Source organism: Strigops habroptila, chromosome W, assembly GCF_004027225.2.
Source record: "Strigops habroptila isolate Jane chromosome W, bStrHab1.2.pri, whole genome shotgun sequence".
NCBI classification, from domain to species: domain Eukaryota; kingdom Metazoa; phylum Chordata; class Aves; order Psittaciformes; family Psittacidae; genus Strigops; species Strigops habroptila.
Genome location: NC_044301.2, coordinates 34,549,948 through 34,566,435, shown reverse-complemented (window position 1 = coordinate 34,566,435; position 16,488 = coordinate 34,549,948). Strand labels below are relative to the sequence as shown.

The 16,488-nt window shown below is 47.6% G+C and overlaps 1 pseudogene; it reads right to left on the bottom strand.

The window, feature by feature from the left end:
- Positions 1-16,146, bottom strand: part of LOC115619043 — a 45,082-nt pseudogene extending 28,936 nt beyond the window's left edge.
- Between the last annotated feature and the right edge of the window lie 342 nt (positions 16,147-16,488).

Here is a 16,488-nt window from a genome sequence, read left to right as displayed (position 1 = left end):
GCCCTTGGCGTGCCACGAGAAATCAAAACTGACAACAGCCTTGGCTATGTAGCTCGTTCCATGCAAGCGTTTTTCCAGCTCTGGGGCATTACTCACGTGACAGGTATGCCCCATTCACCTACCGGTCAGGCTATGGTCAAACGTATGAATCAGACATTGAAGCGTTTGCCACCAAAAAAACAAAAAGGGGGAGAAAGTGCTATATCTCCAACAGATAGATTAAACAAAGTGTTAAATTTCTTACGATTGCCGCAAGATAGCTTGGTGTCACCAATGGTAAAACACAGGGCTGGTCTACAAGGAGGGTTGGAAGAAGTTAAGAGCAGACAATGTAAGGTAATGATTAAAAACGGGATAACAGGGGCCTGGGAAGGACCATTTAAGTGAATCACATGGGGAAGAGGATACGCATGTGCTGTTACAGATACAGGAACCAGATGGATACCAGCCAAGTGGGTAAAGCCATGGCAAGAAAAGTTGCATGACCCACCCGAAAACACCCCAGCACCTAAGGACTCCGTGCCATAACTGTGGAACTTGGGAGCCTTGGAGTTTGTGTGTTTGCAAGTATTGTGGAGTCAGATGGTATTGTCGAAGTTGTAGGGCACGCGCGGGGTAGAAGGTTATCAGTCACAATGGTTCAAGGGATATGTGTCAAATGACATATTGTTTAAGTTAGAGCTCAATATTACTTGTCAACAAGGATACAACTGAGGCCCGACTGTAATGATCAGGTACAATTTTGGGATGTGCCGTCTTGAGTTATTGTCTCCTTGTTTGCACCTGGAGTAGCTGCAGCAAAAGCATGAGGAGACGTGACTGAGTTAGGGTGTTGGGCTGCAAAGTAGATAAATTTAGCGTCAGAAGTACTTACACAAATGCTTAATGATGTAGATAGCACAAGACATGCTGTTTTGCAAAATAGAGCTGTAATTGATTTTTGCTTTTAGCACAGGGTCACGGGTGTGAGGATTTTGAAGGGATGCATTGTAAGAATCTCTCTGACCATTCGGAGTCAATTCATAAAAGTCTCAAGGAGATAAAAGGCAACATGAACAAACTAACGGTGGTCAATTCAGGTTTAGATAAGTGGTTAAGGGGTTGGGGCATAACGGGATGGCTTTTAGATCTTTGTAAACAAGGCATTGTAACTTTAAGTATAATTGTGATTGTATTGTTAATCGTTCCCTGTATCTTAAAGGGAGTGTCTAACATGATTACTAACTCCTTGAAGAAAGTTTGGCTGGTTCAAAGAGAAAAAGGGGGAATTGTGGGGTGGTATTTGGAGGACAGCAGGCATGTGATGAGCCAGCCATATGAGGGCCTCTTCTAAGCATGCAGCTGCATACCAAGAAGAAGATAAGAGGATGTGAACCAGCCATCAGAGAGCTTCTTCTAAACACGTAGCTGCATACCAAGAAGAAGATAAGAGGAAGAAAACATCTGCAGTCGGATACATGGGAAGAACACCAGGAATTAGGTGATCCAATAAGGACACTTACCGAGCCGCGTGATTGCCTCGTGCAAGAGGGCTTTTACCAATCAAAAGGCACGTGACCGCATGTAGAGATAGAAAACTCTGTATATAAAGGGATCGTGGGAACAATAAAGTGGCTTCTGCCTGATTCACATTGAATCGTGTAGGGTCCATTGTCGTCTCTCCTCGTATCTTTTTCTCAGCAGCTGCTACCTTAGTCCTGGTACTGCAGTAGTGCAAGTAATTAATAATACAAGTTGCTGCCCTTTGGCTCTTTTGCTGCATGTAACTTGTTTACTGAGTTGCCCTCTGTCTTGGGAATTGGAGTATTCCTCTGCCTCAGATTGCTGATTTGACAGATTGTGCCAGCCTGACACATAGAAAGAAACTGTGCAGGCTGACTACTTCATTTTGTGCTGGATCGAGATATAAATCAGTTGATAATTTGATACATAACTAAGAAATCTATAATAATGAGCTTGTACATGGTTCTTGAACCAGGGCTTTTCTTTTCCCATCCTGTTAGCTTGGCAGCAATGGGGGCAAAGTCCTGCTCCCCATGGTCTGGCGCAGCCAAGTGGTTGACTGTGATTCTTTGGCTCTTGATGAAAGTACTTGAGATAGAATCATAGAATAGTTTGGAAAGGACATTCAAAGGTTATCTAGTCCAACCCCTCTGCAATGAGCAGGGACATCTTCATCTAGATCAGGTTGCCCAGAACCACATCCAGCCTGGCCTTGAATGTCTCCAGGGATGGCACATCTACCACCTCTCTGGGCAACCTGTGCCAGTATTTTACCATCCTCACTGTAAAGAATTTCTTCCTCGCATCCAGCCTGAATCTCCCCTCTTTTAGTTTAAAACCACCACCCCTCGTCCTATCACAACAGGCCCTGCTAAAAAGTCTTTCCCAATCTTTCTTATAGGCCCCTTTTAAGTAATGGAAGGACGCAATAAGGTCTCCCCAACGTCTTCTCTTCTCCAGGCTGAACAACCCCAACTCTCTCAGCCTTTCCTCATAGGAGAGGTGCTCCATCCCTCTGATCATTTTTGTGGCCCTTCTCTGGACCCTCTCCAACAGGTCCATGCCTTTCCTGTACTGAAGACTCCAGAGCTGGACACAATGTTCCATGTGGGGTATCACCAGGGCAGAGTAGAGGGGCAGGATCACATCCCTCGACCTGCTGCCCACGCTTCTCTGGATGCAGCCCAAGATGTGATTGGCCTTCTGGGCTGCAAGTGCACATTGCTGGCTCATATCCAACCTTTCATCCACTCATCACCCCCAAGTCCTTCTCTTTAGGGGTACTCTCAATCCCTTCATCCCCCAGTCTGTACTGATACCAGGGGTTGCCCCGACCCAGGTGCAGGACCCTGCACTTGGCCCTGTTGAACCTCATGAGATTTGCATGGACCCACCTCTCAAGCCTGTTCAAGTCCCTCTGGATAGCTTCCCATCCCTTGGGCGTGTCAACTGCACCACTCAGCTTCGTGTCATCTGCAAACTTGCGGATGGTGCACTCAATCCCACTATGTCATTCATGAATATATTAAATAGTACTAGTCCCAATATGGACCCCTGAGGGATGCCACTTGTCACTGATGTCCATCCAGACATTGAGCCATTGACCACTACCCTCTGGATGCAACCATCCAGCCAATTCCTCATCCACTGAACAGTCCACCCATCAAATCCATATCTCCAATTTAGAGAAGGATGCTGTGGGGGACTGTGTCAAAGGCTTTACAGAAGTCCAGACAGACAACATCCATAGCCCTTCCTTTGTCCACTGATGTAGTTACTTCATCATAGAAGGCTGCTAGGTTGGTCAGGCAGGACCTGCCCTTGGTGAAGCTGTGTTGGCTGTCCTCCCTATCCTCCATGTGCCTTAGCATAGCTCCTAGAAGGATCTGTTCCATGATCTTCCCAGGCACAGAGGTGAGGCTGACAGGTCAGTAGTTCCCGGTGTCCTCCTTTCTACCCTTTTTTAAGATGGGTGTGATTATTGCCCTTTTTCCAGTCACCAGGGACCTCACCTGACTGCCATGACTTCTTAAATATCTTTGAGAGTGGCTTAGCAACTACTTCAGCCAATTCCCTCAGGACTCTGGGATAGATCTCATCAGGTCCCATAGATTTGTGTATGTTCAGGTTCCTCAAATGGTCATGAACCTGATCTTCACTTACAGCAGGAGGGACTTTGATCTCCAGGTTGTCCTCCTTCCTGGTACCTAGACAAGCCTCAGCCTGCACAGCTGCAGCACCTGGTGCACTTAAGCTTGAAGTTCTGGTCTGGCAAGTATCTTGTCCAAAAACCCTTCTACAGTTCCAGCTGGATGATAAGTAGGAAAGTCATGTATCATCTTAGCATTTGTACATGTGAAAAATACAAAGTGAAATAAGTTGTCAGTTGCTGCTCAGAAATGGGTGAGCTGATGGAATTGTAATGGGAGCAGTCTCTATCATTATATATAGTATGAGTCATACTGAAATGTTCCACAGGCAGGCACAGGGGTTTGGTAACTGCAGCCTTTGATTGCAGTTGTAAGTTAATGATGGGGTCAGGAGGTGGGGAAAAAAGTCTTTGGTATAAAATTCTCTAATTTTTTTTTTCTTCAAAGACCTGTATGTCATCTTTTCTTCTCTTGAAATAACTTTATCAACTGGCTGTCAGTTGAGTTTTCCTTTCTCCTCTACATGCTAATGTACTTACTTGTAGCATTGCTTATTGTAGTGTCATTATAGTTAAAAGTGAAAGATAGTTATTACCAGCATACAGCATTTCTGAGGTATAGTTGTTGTCTGAAACCATTAATAGTCACATTCCAAAGCAGAGTGCCAGAATTTTGTTCCCAAATTTTGGTTTGTAATGGTACCAGTATTGCATTTTGGATTCTAAATTTGAGAAGAAGCTCTGCTTGGTGGGTTCTCATTATGAAGCATCCTTACTGTGATAAATAGAAAGTTTCATCTAAAAATACTTGGGTAGCCTGTGGGAAAAGCCTTTGCCCAGAGACATTAATCTCACAACTCTACTAAGAACGGCCCTCAGGAGTCCTAGACCTCAGAGATTAGAGATGAAGGCCAGAGAAAGGAAGACTTCCCCTTGGTCATAGAGTTGGGTTAGGGATAGTCTAGACAGACTTAACACCCATAAATCCATGGGCCTGTGAGAGACTGATCTGAAATCTGACTCCACTGTCCATTGTCTCAAAGATTGGTATGAGAAGCTGAGATGGAATTCCACCTATCTTTTGTCTCAGAGATGGGTGGGAGAAGTTAAGACTCCAATATCCATTGCCTGGGAGAAGGGTGTGAGGAGCTGCCCTGGGACTCCACCATCTATTGCCTGAGGAATGAGTGGGAAAGAGCTAAGACTCTTCAGTCCATTACCTGGAGGATTGGTGTGAGGAATTGCTGCCCATTATCCCAACAATTGCTGCAGACCTGCAGTTCAAGAGCTGGCTGCAAGACCAGGGAAACTGGTCCACCATAAGTGACATGAAGAACAGAGGTACTCCCCCCAACTCATTATAAAAGGGGGAAAAGGTAATCACAAAAGGGGATCCATTGCCATGAGGATGACTCCAGGAGGACACCTCCGTGAGGAAACTCTCCACCGATGACTACTATGGACCCTGAGGGACACCCTCCATGAGACATGGCCATGAGGGCAACTCCATCAGGACACCTCCAAGGGTACCTTCAAGGGGACAACTCCAGAAGGATGCCTCCACGAGGACACCCACCTCCGATGACTACTACGGACTCTTGGGGGACACTGCTCTGATACCAACTATGAACCCTGAAGAACTCCCACCACTGACGACAACGGATCCCTGGGACACCGCTCGATCCATGGTGGTGACTCACTCTCTCTCTGCACGCCAAATTCTTGCTTCATTTTCTACCTTTTTCCCAATCTGTCCTATCACTATCTCCTTTATTACAATAATTACCCTATTTTATAATAATTGTCTTTTCATAATAAACCAACTGACCAATTACGGTACCTGACCTCATTTGTATCTTAATTTCACTCTTGGGATCACAAACAAAAAAGGATCCAACACTGGGGTTTTCTCCAATCAGACCCTGACAGGGCCCTGATGGGATTCACCCATGGGTGCTGAGGGAGGTGGCAGATGTTGTTGCTCTGCTGCTCTCCATAATCTTTGAAAAATCATGGAGAATGGGAGAGGCGCCCAATGACTGGAGGAAGGCCAATGTGTTGCGTGAAAGGGTAAAATAATTTGGCAGAAAATAAACCCCCTTGCTTTCCAGCTGGTCCTCAGATATTAGAGGGGCTGGGTGCGGCTAGGCTTAGATTCTGAGTGATGCCCAATTTGCCACTATCAGTCTGGTCACATTCAATATATTGAATAATCACGATTCCGGATGCACTAATAGTGCACTGCACCTTCAGTCTAATCGTGCTCACGAACTAGCACGGCCACACTGAGGGAGCTGGTCGCGTTCAATGAGAGATTTACGATTAGCTACTTAAACAGTGCAGTTAGTTTATTAAAGCAACAGATACAGGTTCTTGTGGATTGCCGGTGATAAATACACTGTCTGCAAAAGCACGTGCAAATAATAAGGTATACAACCGCGCGACAAAGTTATGAATAATACAGCCTGGCTTTAAAGTATAAAAGTAAAAAGTAACTCTATATAGAGATTCCTAATTTTCCCGGGGAAGCACTGGATACAGTGCAAGTCTTACCCAAAGGCGTCCCTATGGGGGGGAAGAAAGGTCCAGCCCGTCGACCGGTCCCAGGAGTCGAGAGTAGTCAGCTGATGGGGTTTTCCTCGGCTCGTCCACGATGATGTCTTCCCTAAAGCCCCCCACTTTTTGGGTCATTTTTATACTATTTTTCACTTTCAAGGTGGAGCTTGAGTGACTCTAGTCATACATACCTTTATTGCTGTTGGTGTAAACTTTCCTCGCTTTGCTTTTAAAGGTATATGCCACAAAAAATTCAAAGAGCATGCTCAAAGAGGGGTGGTCTCACTTTGGAGGCGGGTAGCATTGGAGGTGGAGTGTAGGTAGTTAAGGTCTGGCGGCTGGAAGATATCGCGATGTACGGAAAGAGAGAGCCCCTCCCCGGATACTCTTACAAGCCCCATAGCATGGAGAGGGGAATTGTGGGGCAAGGCTCGGCGATACCATAAAAGGTAAAAATTGTTAACCTGCCTTTTGATTGGGTCAGCACAGGTACTTTCGTGTGGCCGAAAGGTATAAAGCACCTGCTGTTGTTTAATAAAACGCTATTTGGTCATCCTCCATATTGGTGTCTGTGATCTCTAGCCCTAAGCCAGGGGTTGGCTTAGTTCTGCAAGTCTTGGCTGAAGCAACGCAGCAACAAGTGGTGATCCCGACGTGACTCGTTCGGAGGGCAGAGGTGTAGCTCGCGAGCATGGATGTAACGATTAAGGTACTGAAAACGTTGGCAAAGGACTTTAAGATTTGTATCAAATCTGGCAGCATTAAGGCGTGCCTGGAATCTTTGATTCACAGTGGGGCGCTTGGTCACCCTGCTCAGATATTTAATTCAAAAAATTGGCCACAACTTAAGCAGACACTGATTGAGAAGGCACTGGCGGGAAAGCCAGAAGCCCTCGTCACTCTGGGAAAGTTGTTGGCCTTATTGCAATTGGCTCGGGAAGATCGGGAGGCATGGGGGGCGGCGCAGTTGTACTTACGGGGAGCCGCGCTTGAAACTGCGCCTCACACTACGACAGCGGCAGTACAGACTGGCGGGCCTGGTGGGGAGGACAGGGTGGAGGACAAGTCTATGGAGGAGCAGCCTGAGACGCAGGCATTTCCTGTTACTGAGCCTGAAAAGGAGCCCCCTGCGACCGGTGCGCAGGGAGGGGCCGCGCGGACGGAGCCCCCCGCGCCACCAGCATATCCGTGGGGGGAGTTAGAGGATGTTGTGGCCCATCTTAACGAGGAATGTCTTAAAGGGGACGCTGCAGATAGGGGCGGCAAGTCTGTGGCCCGTCTTAACAAGGAGTGTCTTAAAGGGGACGCCGCAGATAGGGGCGGCAAGTCTGTAGCCCGTCTTAACAAGGAGTGTCTTAAAGGGGACACCGCAGTTAGGGGCGGCAAGTCTGGGCCGAATGGACCAAAAAATCAGAATCTGGACCCCCTAGATGCGCTCCCAGGCATGGTACTGAGGTATCTAGATGACAATGAGTTGTTAGACCTGGGATTGAGACGTGTGGGTGGCGATGACGTAGGACCCTTTGGGGCGCGGAAGAAGGAACGCAGTACCCCAAAGGAACAAACGGCATGGCGGGAATGGCGGGGAGGTGGGCGTGAAATGCGTTCTGACTCTGAGTCAGAAAATGAGGAAGCTACGATGAGTGGCGTTGGACCTCCTCAGGGCTCGGGTGCCAGGGAAAAGAGGTATAAAACACCGGGGGAGCTTATAGAGGAACTTGCCAAAGCGATGCGTATGCTGCAGGCACAGACAAAGATACAGAGATGCGCCTTGGAGCAGCTGGGCGAAACCCCGCCCCCTGTGGCGCAGTCAAATTGGAACTTGATTGCGAAGGACTGTGTGCTAAGTGGCGTAACCCTAGAAGCCCTACCCGCGGCCACGCCTCCACAGGCGTTCCCTGTTCAGGTTGGGCCACAAGGAGGAGCTATGTGGATGCCCCTAGACGCTAAGTTGGTTCAGGCCCTTCACAAGGCAATAAAAGAGGAAGGTTTGTCGAGCGAAACCACAGCTATGCTGCTCGACTCCACCCACGTCCAGCCACTAGCCCCTGCCGACGCTAGGCAGCTGGCAAGGGCGGTGCTAACTGGCCCGCTATTCCTTCTTTGGAAGGAGGCGTGGTATCTCGACCTGCAAGCCAACAAACTAATATTTTAAATCGAGCCCTGTTAGCTTTAAATCACTATGTTAGAGGATACGAACAGTACTCACCAATGGAAAAACAGTATCTAAAACAACAAGTAGCTACCTTTCCCCAGGTGCGTGTTAAATTTCCAGGGGAACTACAGTGGGAATCCGGGTGGAGGCTGCGTACAATTGGAAGAGGGTATGCAGCGGTAGAAAAGGAGGGATTGCTGAGATGGGTGCCTAGCAGATGTATTAGGGCGGAATTAAAGGAGACAGATAACTGATACCCATGCAAGTTGTATCAGAATAAAACTAATGAAAATTGTGAGTTCTTGTCCGCAGGACTGGATTGTCGGACGCCCTCGCAACCCGTACGTCCCAGTGACGAATGAAGATGACAAGTAAGAGGATCAGACCTGATGTTTCTACAGCAAGGGGGAGTGTGCGCTGCACTAGAGGAAGAGTGTTGTGTATATGCAGACCACACCGGAATAGTAAGAGACACTATGGCCAAATTGTGGGAAGATTTGGAAAAACGAAAGAGGGAACGAGAGGCACAGCAAGGTTGGTTTACGTCATGGTTTAACCATTCACCATGGCTGACCACCCTGATATCTACCTAATGGGACCAATCACAATGATTGTGATAGCAGTGATTTTTGGACCCTGTCAAGCTCGTTTCATTTGTTAAAAGCCGACTAGAGAGTGTTAGCATTATGTTAATGGCACATTAGCGATTGCTCTAAGACTGTTTCCGTTTATAATTCCCTTTAGCTATCCCTAGTTATACACCACTACTCTCAGTTGTCCCCCAGTTATCTTGTTTAGCGTGCCTTATATTCTCTATTTAAACTTATGATGTATATTTCTAGATTGTTGTAAAAAATAACATAGAAACGGCACACATTTACTAGGTTTGCACCCAAGTTTTATGATATGTATTTTTAGGATTGTTTTATCTTAATCACTTTATTTGTGCATAGGGAGGGGGGAAATGTAGGTAGTTAAGGTCTGGCGGCTGGAAGATATCGCGATGTATGGAAAGAGAGAGCCCCTCCCCGGATACTCTTACAAGCCCCATAGCATGGAGAGGGGAATTGTGGGGCAAGGCTCGGTGATACCATAAAAGGTAAAAATTGTTAACCTGCCTTTTGATTGGGTCAGCACAGGTACTTCCGTGTGGCCAAAAGGCATATAATGCCTGCTGTTGTTTAATAAAACGCTATTTGGTCATCCTCCATATTGGTGTCTGTGATCTCTAGCCCTAAGCCAGGGGTTGGCTTAGTTCTGCAAGTCTTGGCTGAAGCAACGCAGCAACAGTGGAGGTGTGTTTTCGTATTAAAATGCATTATAATGAAGCAAAGTTCACGCAAAGGACAGCATTTTGTCAAAAGATGACAGACTGTTGGCTCAGGGCAGCAAGTATGCAGCTTATCAGTTTTAAGTACCACCTAGTTCCCATCTCTGCTGGTGTTGGGACAGAGTTTGGCCACAGAATCTCCACTCTGCTCCATCCTCCGTCAAGCAATGTTGCCACAGGAACCGCTGTGGAGTGAATTCCTGGCATACCACGTGCAGCTGCATCTTACCCTGAAAGTCCGTTTTTCCTTTATGTGTGAGCAATGCTACATTTTTAAATATAAGTTTAATTTCTAAATCATATTCAGTAATTATCCCACACAATGTTACTCCCATGTACAAAAAGGGCAACAAGGAGGACCTGGGAAAGTACCAGCCAGTCAGCCTCACCTCCATCCCTGTAAAGGTGATGGAGCAGGTCATTCTGGAGGTCATCACCAAGCATGTAGAAGAGAAGGTCATCAGGAGTAGTCAGCATGCTTTCACCAAGGGCAAATCTTGCTTGACCAATCTAATAGCCTTTTATGATGACATGGCAGGACGGGTCGATGAGGGCAAAGCAGTGGATATTATCTATCTTGACTTCAGCAAGGCTTTTGACACTGTCTCCCGTAACATCCTGGTAGATAAGCTTTAGGATATGTGGGTTAGATGAATGGACAGTGAGGAGGATTGAGAACTGGCTGAAAAGCAGAGTTCAGAGGATTGTGATCAGCAGACTAGAATCCACTTAGAGGCCCTGTAGTCAGTGGTGTTCCCCAGGGTTCAATACTTTATTCAATTTTATTCAACCTTATTCAACTTGTTTTTCAGTTACCCGTATGAAGGGCTAGAGTATACCCTCAGCAAGTTTACTGATGATATGAAGCTTTGGGGAGTGGCTGATACACCTGAAGGCTGTGCTGCCATTCAGCAGGACCTTGATAGGCTGGAGAATTGGGTGGAGAGAAACCTAATGAGGTTCAACAAGGGCAACTGTAGGGTACTGCACCTGGGGAGGAAGAACCCCAAGTACCAGTACAAGCTGGGGGCTGACCTACTAGAGAGCAGTTCAACTGAGAAGGACCCAGGAGTGTTGGTGGATGATCAGTTGACTATGAGCCAGCAGTGTGCCCTTGCAGCCAAGAGGGCCAGTAGTATCCTGGGGTGCATCAGGAGGAGTGTGGCCAGCAGGTCAAGGGAGGTGATCCTCCCCCTCTACTCGACCTTAGTGAACTGTGTCTAGTTCTGGGCTCCTCAGTACAAGAAAGACAAGGAGCTACTGGAGAGGGTCCTGCAAAGGGCCACAAAGATGATGAAGGGTCTGGAGCATCTCGCTTATGAGGAGAGATTGTGGGAGCTGGGCCTGTTTAGTCTAGAGAAGAGAAGACTGAGAGGAGATCTCATTAACACCTAGAAATATCTCAAAGGTGGGTGCCAAGAAGATGGTGCCAGACTCTTTTCAGCAGTGCCCAGCGACAAGATGAGGAGCAATGGCCATAAACTAAAACACAAGAAGTTTCACTTCAACATGAGGAAGAACTTCTTTACATTGAGGGTGGCAGAGCACTGGAACAGGCTGCCCAGGGGTTTGTGGAGTCTTCCTCTCTGAAGGCATTCAAAACCCACCTGGATGCATTCCTGTGTAACCTGCTCTAGGTGGCCCTTTCTTGGCAGGGGGGTTGGACTAGATGATCTCCAGAGGTCCCTTTCAACCCTAACGATTCTGTAAAAACAGTTAATACACTCAGGGATGCATCATCTCTCTACTGGATAGACTTCTGTCCCTTCCAGCATCTATCATGTTTTCTGTTCATGCCTTCAGAAACCACCCTTCTTTTTGCAGTATTCAAAAGAGCTCTTAGTCTTTAAATATGTCTCTTTTTTTAGTGTAAAGAAAGTAGTGGGGGACACTGAAGACTCCAACTTGTCAGATCCTTCTCAAGGCCCACCAGGCTATGGCAGGATTGCTAAACAAAATCACCATCACCAACTTTACATATACCCAGAGAAGCTGTCAATGTCCCATCCCTGGAAGTGTTTAAGGCCAAGTTGGACAGGACTTTGAGCAACCTGGTCTAGTGGAAGGTGTCCCTGCCTGTGGCAGGGGGATTGTAACTAGATGATCTTTAAGGTCCCTTTCAACCCAAACCGTTTTATGATATGGGAAACAGTTTTCCCCGTGATCCACAGCAGACTTTTGCAAATCCTTCACATGATTTAGAGATTAAAACTTTCCAAGTTAAATCTCCAGATTTTTTAAAGTCTGGATCCATGCTTATATGATTTTGGGTATATACCCTATGTCAGCTTTTCTCGGGTTAAAAAAAAAAAAAAAAGTGACCTCCTTGAAAAAGAAAAGTTTGAGAATGTTTAAGCTTTTTTTAACCAGCCAAAACAAACAAACAAAAAAAAAACCCACAAAAAACCACCAAAAACACCAAACCACACAAACAGCCAGGTTTCAGAAATACTACAGGACTTGGGGGGGGGGGGGGGGGAGGGAACACTTACTATTCATTAAAAGAAAATCTTCCTTAAGCCTCCTCCAGTGATATAAATGCTTCCAGCAACAATATATTGAACTACTGTCACAGTAAGCCAGCAGCTTCACAAGAAAGCCATCAACCACAAGGTACATTTCAGGCACTCCACACCACCTGTAGCTGTGACATCCCACATCTGTGCACAGCTACCAACAGAAATCTGGTGAGCACAGCTACCCACATGGGAACCTGCAATACAGCAACCTAGAACAGGGATGCAGGAGCATGACTTCACTGCCTGAAGTGCTGTATTTATGTCTGAAACTTGCACATAATTGGAAGAATGCTAAATGCAAGCACCATAACATTTTTGCTTGTTTACAGCTCTCTTAGGAATTGGGAGCTCCTTCAGTCTGATAAACCATGTCTAGAAATTCTCTTCCTCTGTGCAAAAAATTAAATTTGGATAAGGAATACTGTGGAATTCCAGTTATCATTACTCTAAGTTCAGGAGTTGGCACTTACAATAAACATGCTTTCAGAGACAGCAGCAAGGCCTCCAGCAAAGCCTAGGCCAAACTCAGCATTTCTGTTACTTCAGAGCTGACATTTTCAGGCAGCAAACATTTCAAGTTCTTTTTATACCTCACAAAGACAGCAATAGAAAGAATATAAACTTGATCTTCGTGAAAATCCATCAGAAGTAACATTCCAATCTCATTGCCCTTACGTAATTGGATATTAAAGTATTATAGCACAGAGGAGTCTGTCATAAAACTGAAGCTTAATTCATGCAAGACAACACAACTAGCTGGTTACAATGCATGTTATGAAGAAAATATGCAGCATCTTCATTTTTCGAGAGAGCAAAAAAAATCAGTGAAGGATGCAACTCCAGCCAGCTTTACTCGAGGCAGACCAGGCTGCACTACAGCTGACAACACATTGCTGGGCTAGAGCACAGACACATGCAAAGTAGGTGGATGAGAGAGCACAAGCCTCCAGCCCATGAGATGAGCCGGCACAGCTCTGTGCCATAAAAGGAGATGCAAGGACTACTATCTCTAAGAAATTTAACAAATATTTAGTGGAACTAATACAGCTTACATAAGTCAGTCTCCAAGCATAAGTCTCCCTTTAATGAGAATTTTGAAGGACCTCCTTACACAAAGCTTTCATGCAAGTATATTTGGTAACAATTTTTTTTAACATCTCCCTCCACTCCTTCTGCTCCTTCCTCTTTTGTAGCCCTAATTCTTTTTAGGATACAACACCCCCCACACACCACACCCCCCTACTAAATATTTTATCACAAGCCAAACAGTGTGAGATCAGATAAGAAATAGAAGCAGCAAATAAACTCTTCAGGAACAATGATCTTATTTTTATGCAAACTCCATTATCTTGTTTTTAAGTGACTCAAAGTACTGAAAAATATACTACAGAGGAAGAAAACTGATCAGGTGGAGAAAAAACACAGCAGCCTAATCTGTCCTTGAAGCCCAACAGCTTGTATTTCTCTTTTAGAGGACTATAGCAACAACCATTTTCAGTTCTGCTTTGCATCTCCCTCTTCTGCCCACCATACCCAATGACACATGAGCTAAGTCTTAAGACATTCAAACACTATTTCTCAGAAAAGATATTTTATGCTTGAACAGAACAGACTTGTCTGCGTCAGAGGAAGCTACCCACCAATTTCTGTAGTGCAGCCTTTGGTTCTCTGACACAGCCAGCAAAAAAACCCACCCTTGACAGCTAAAAGCCTAAAATAAACGCAGGAAGCAAAACCAAAAGGCTGCCTAAGCATAGGTGCTCAGCAGGCATTTCTTTAATACCATATTGGTTTAGACCATTACTATTTCTTCCATACTCAAGGGAAAAAGAGACAAGACAGCATAACTTCTCATTATCAGAGCTGATCACCAAATGAGAAACACCACCCCCAAAGCAATAAAGAATAACACAGGGAAGACAAAGACAGCAGCAACTTCATTGTCTGTGTTTCCACACCTACACTTGACACTGTTCAGCACTTTCCTGGATATATAAAAAGTGCTTCTAGAGTTAAGTTCACTCCAGAAAGCTGGTGCAAAACATCATCTTTCTAACTCCTCCAAGCACCCCTCCCATGAAACTACATGCAAGACCAACAACAAACATGACATTACTGATATGACCTTATCCTAACAGCATAAGAGACACATGGAGTGTAGCAACAGTAATCAACAGGAAGGCACAACTAGGCAGAAAGACAAGGGCTTTCACAAAGAAGAGAGCTGCACATAGAATCATAGAATAGTTAGGGTTAGAAAGGACCTTAAGATCATCTAGTTCCAACCCCCCTGCCATGGGCAGGGATGCCTCACACTAGACCATGTTGCCCAAGGCTCTGTCCAACCTGGCCTTGAACACCTCCAGGGATGGAGCATTTACCATGTCTTTGGGCAACCTGATCCAGTGCCTCACCACCTTCACAGTAAAGAACTTCTTCCTTATACCTAACCTGAACTTCCCTTGTTTAAGTTTCAATCCATTACCCCTTGTCCTATCACTACAGTCCCTAAGGAAGAGTCCCTCCCCAGCATCCTTATAGACCCCCTTCAGACATTGGAAGGCTGCTATGAGGTCTCCACGCAGCCTTCTCTTCTCCAGGCTGAACAGCCCCAATTTTCTCAGCCTGTCTTCATACGGGAGGTGCTCCAGCCCCCTCACCATCCTCATGGCCCTCCTCTAGACTTGCTCCAACAGCTCCATGTCCTTCTTATGTTGAGGACACCAGAACTGTACACGGTACTCCTTTCTCCACCAAACCGGCTCCTGCAGTCCCACTTTGTCTTGGTGAGCTCCATGGAAAGTTGTAGGAACAGTGTCAGCCTATACACTGCTCTGCAAGGCAAGCAAGTTAAAAGTCCTTCATCCAAAAGTCTTTGCAAAACATGGTGCAAAGTTCCCATGGTTAAATGCAACCTCTTGCTGAAGACCACAAGTCAAGTGTCACTGAAGACCAACTCCTGTGCCAAGACTCCTACCTGCGCATGGCCAGACTACATACTGTGTTTTACAGCTCAATAACAATAACTGAAGGGCTGAGCCAGCCCAGCTCTTGCTCTCACCCCTCAGCTTCTCAGGCAGGGCCCACCTGGCACTGGTCCCCTGTCCCCCATGAGGAAGCCAGGGTTTGGGAGAGGAGACATAGGCCCCAGGGCACACGAAGTCACTACCGAGGCAAGGGGCTCCTCCAGCCAGCCCCAAACAGGCAACAACCGGGGCTGCATTGGGAGAGGCCTGCCCGAACCCCAGGGGACCAGCAGCAAACCCAGGCTGGGCCACCCCTCTACCCGCCCCCCCATCCGGGGACTAGGGTGTATCCCGCCCTAGTCCCCCACTCACCCTGGCGGCCCACGATCTCGGCCACATACTCGGAGCTGGGCACGGGCACACACTCGGTGGTGTTGACACTTTTTCGGCGGAGTAGCACTTCCTGCTCACCAGTGAGGCCCGCTGTTCCCCCACCGCCACAGACGTGGGACAGCATCGCCACTATCGTACCCTGAGGATCGTCCGCTCCGCAGAACACCCTCGCTGCCTCCAGCGCATCAGAGGGTGAGAGCAGGACGGAGCCCAGCGCTGGCGGCAGCGGGAGCAGCTGGGAGGGTGAGGACGAGGAGAGCAGCAGCAGCAGTGCGGCCGGGCCTTCGTCGTCGTCGTCGTCGTCGTCGTCGTCGTCGTCGTCGTCGTCGTCCTCCCCCGCCAGCAGCTCCTCCTCCTCCAGGTCTCCCTTAACCCCCGCCACCGCCTCCTCCGCCTCGCCAGGCCCGAGCTCTCCGGAGGGATCGGGCGGCAGCGCCGCCCCCACCCCTCCGCCAACGGCGGGCAGGCCGCAGAAACCGAAGCCGGCGAGACGCTGCTGAAGCTGGAGCAGCAGCGGCGAGAGGAGGCTCGGTGGCGGAAGAAACCGCCGCGGCAGCGCCACTACCATTCGGCATGGTGAGGAAAACCCTGCAGACCAGACCTAGCAGCACAGAACCACCATACCGTAACAGATACACACCTTCTACCCAATGACGCTGCCCTCAGCAGCAGCCGTGGGGGAGGGGGAAGTGAGGAGGAGGCGGCCCCAGTCCGCACTCGCTGCCTCGCCATTGGGCGGTGGAGCCGGTTTCTGGGCGGAGTCGGGGATAGGCGGGGCCTGCACGCCGGGCGAGAGGGTGCGCGGTGGGGAGGGTGTGCGTGTCTGACAGCCGTTACTGGCCCTCAGCCCCTCGGAGAGCCCGGGCGCTCGGGGGGAAGCTCTTGGGACAGCCAGCTAGGTCGTCTTAGGTTTGAAT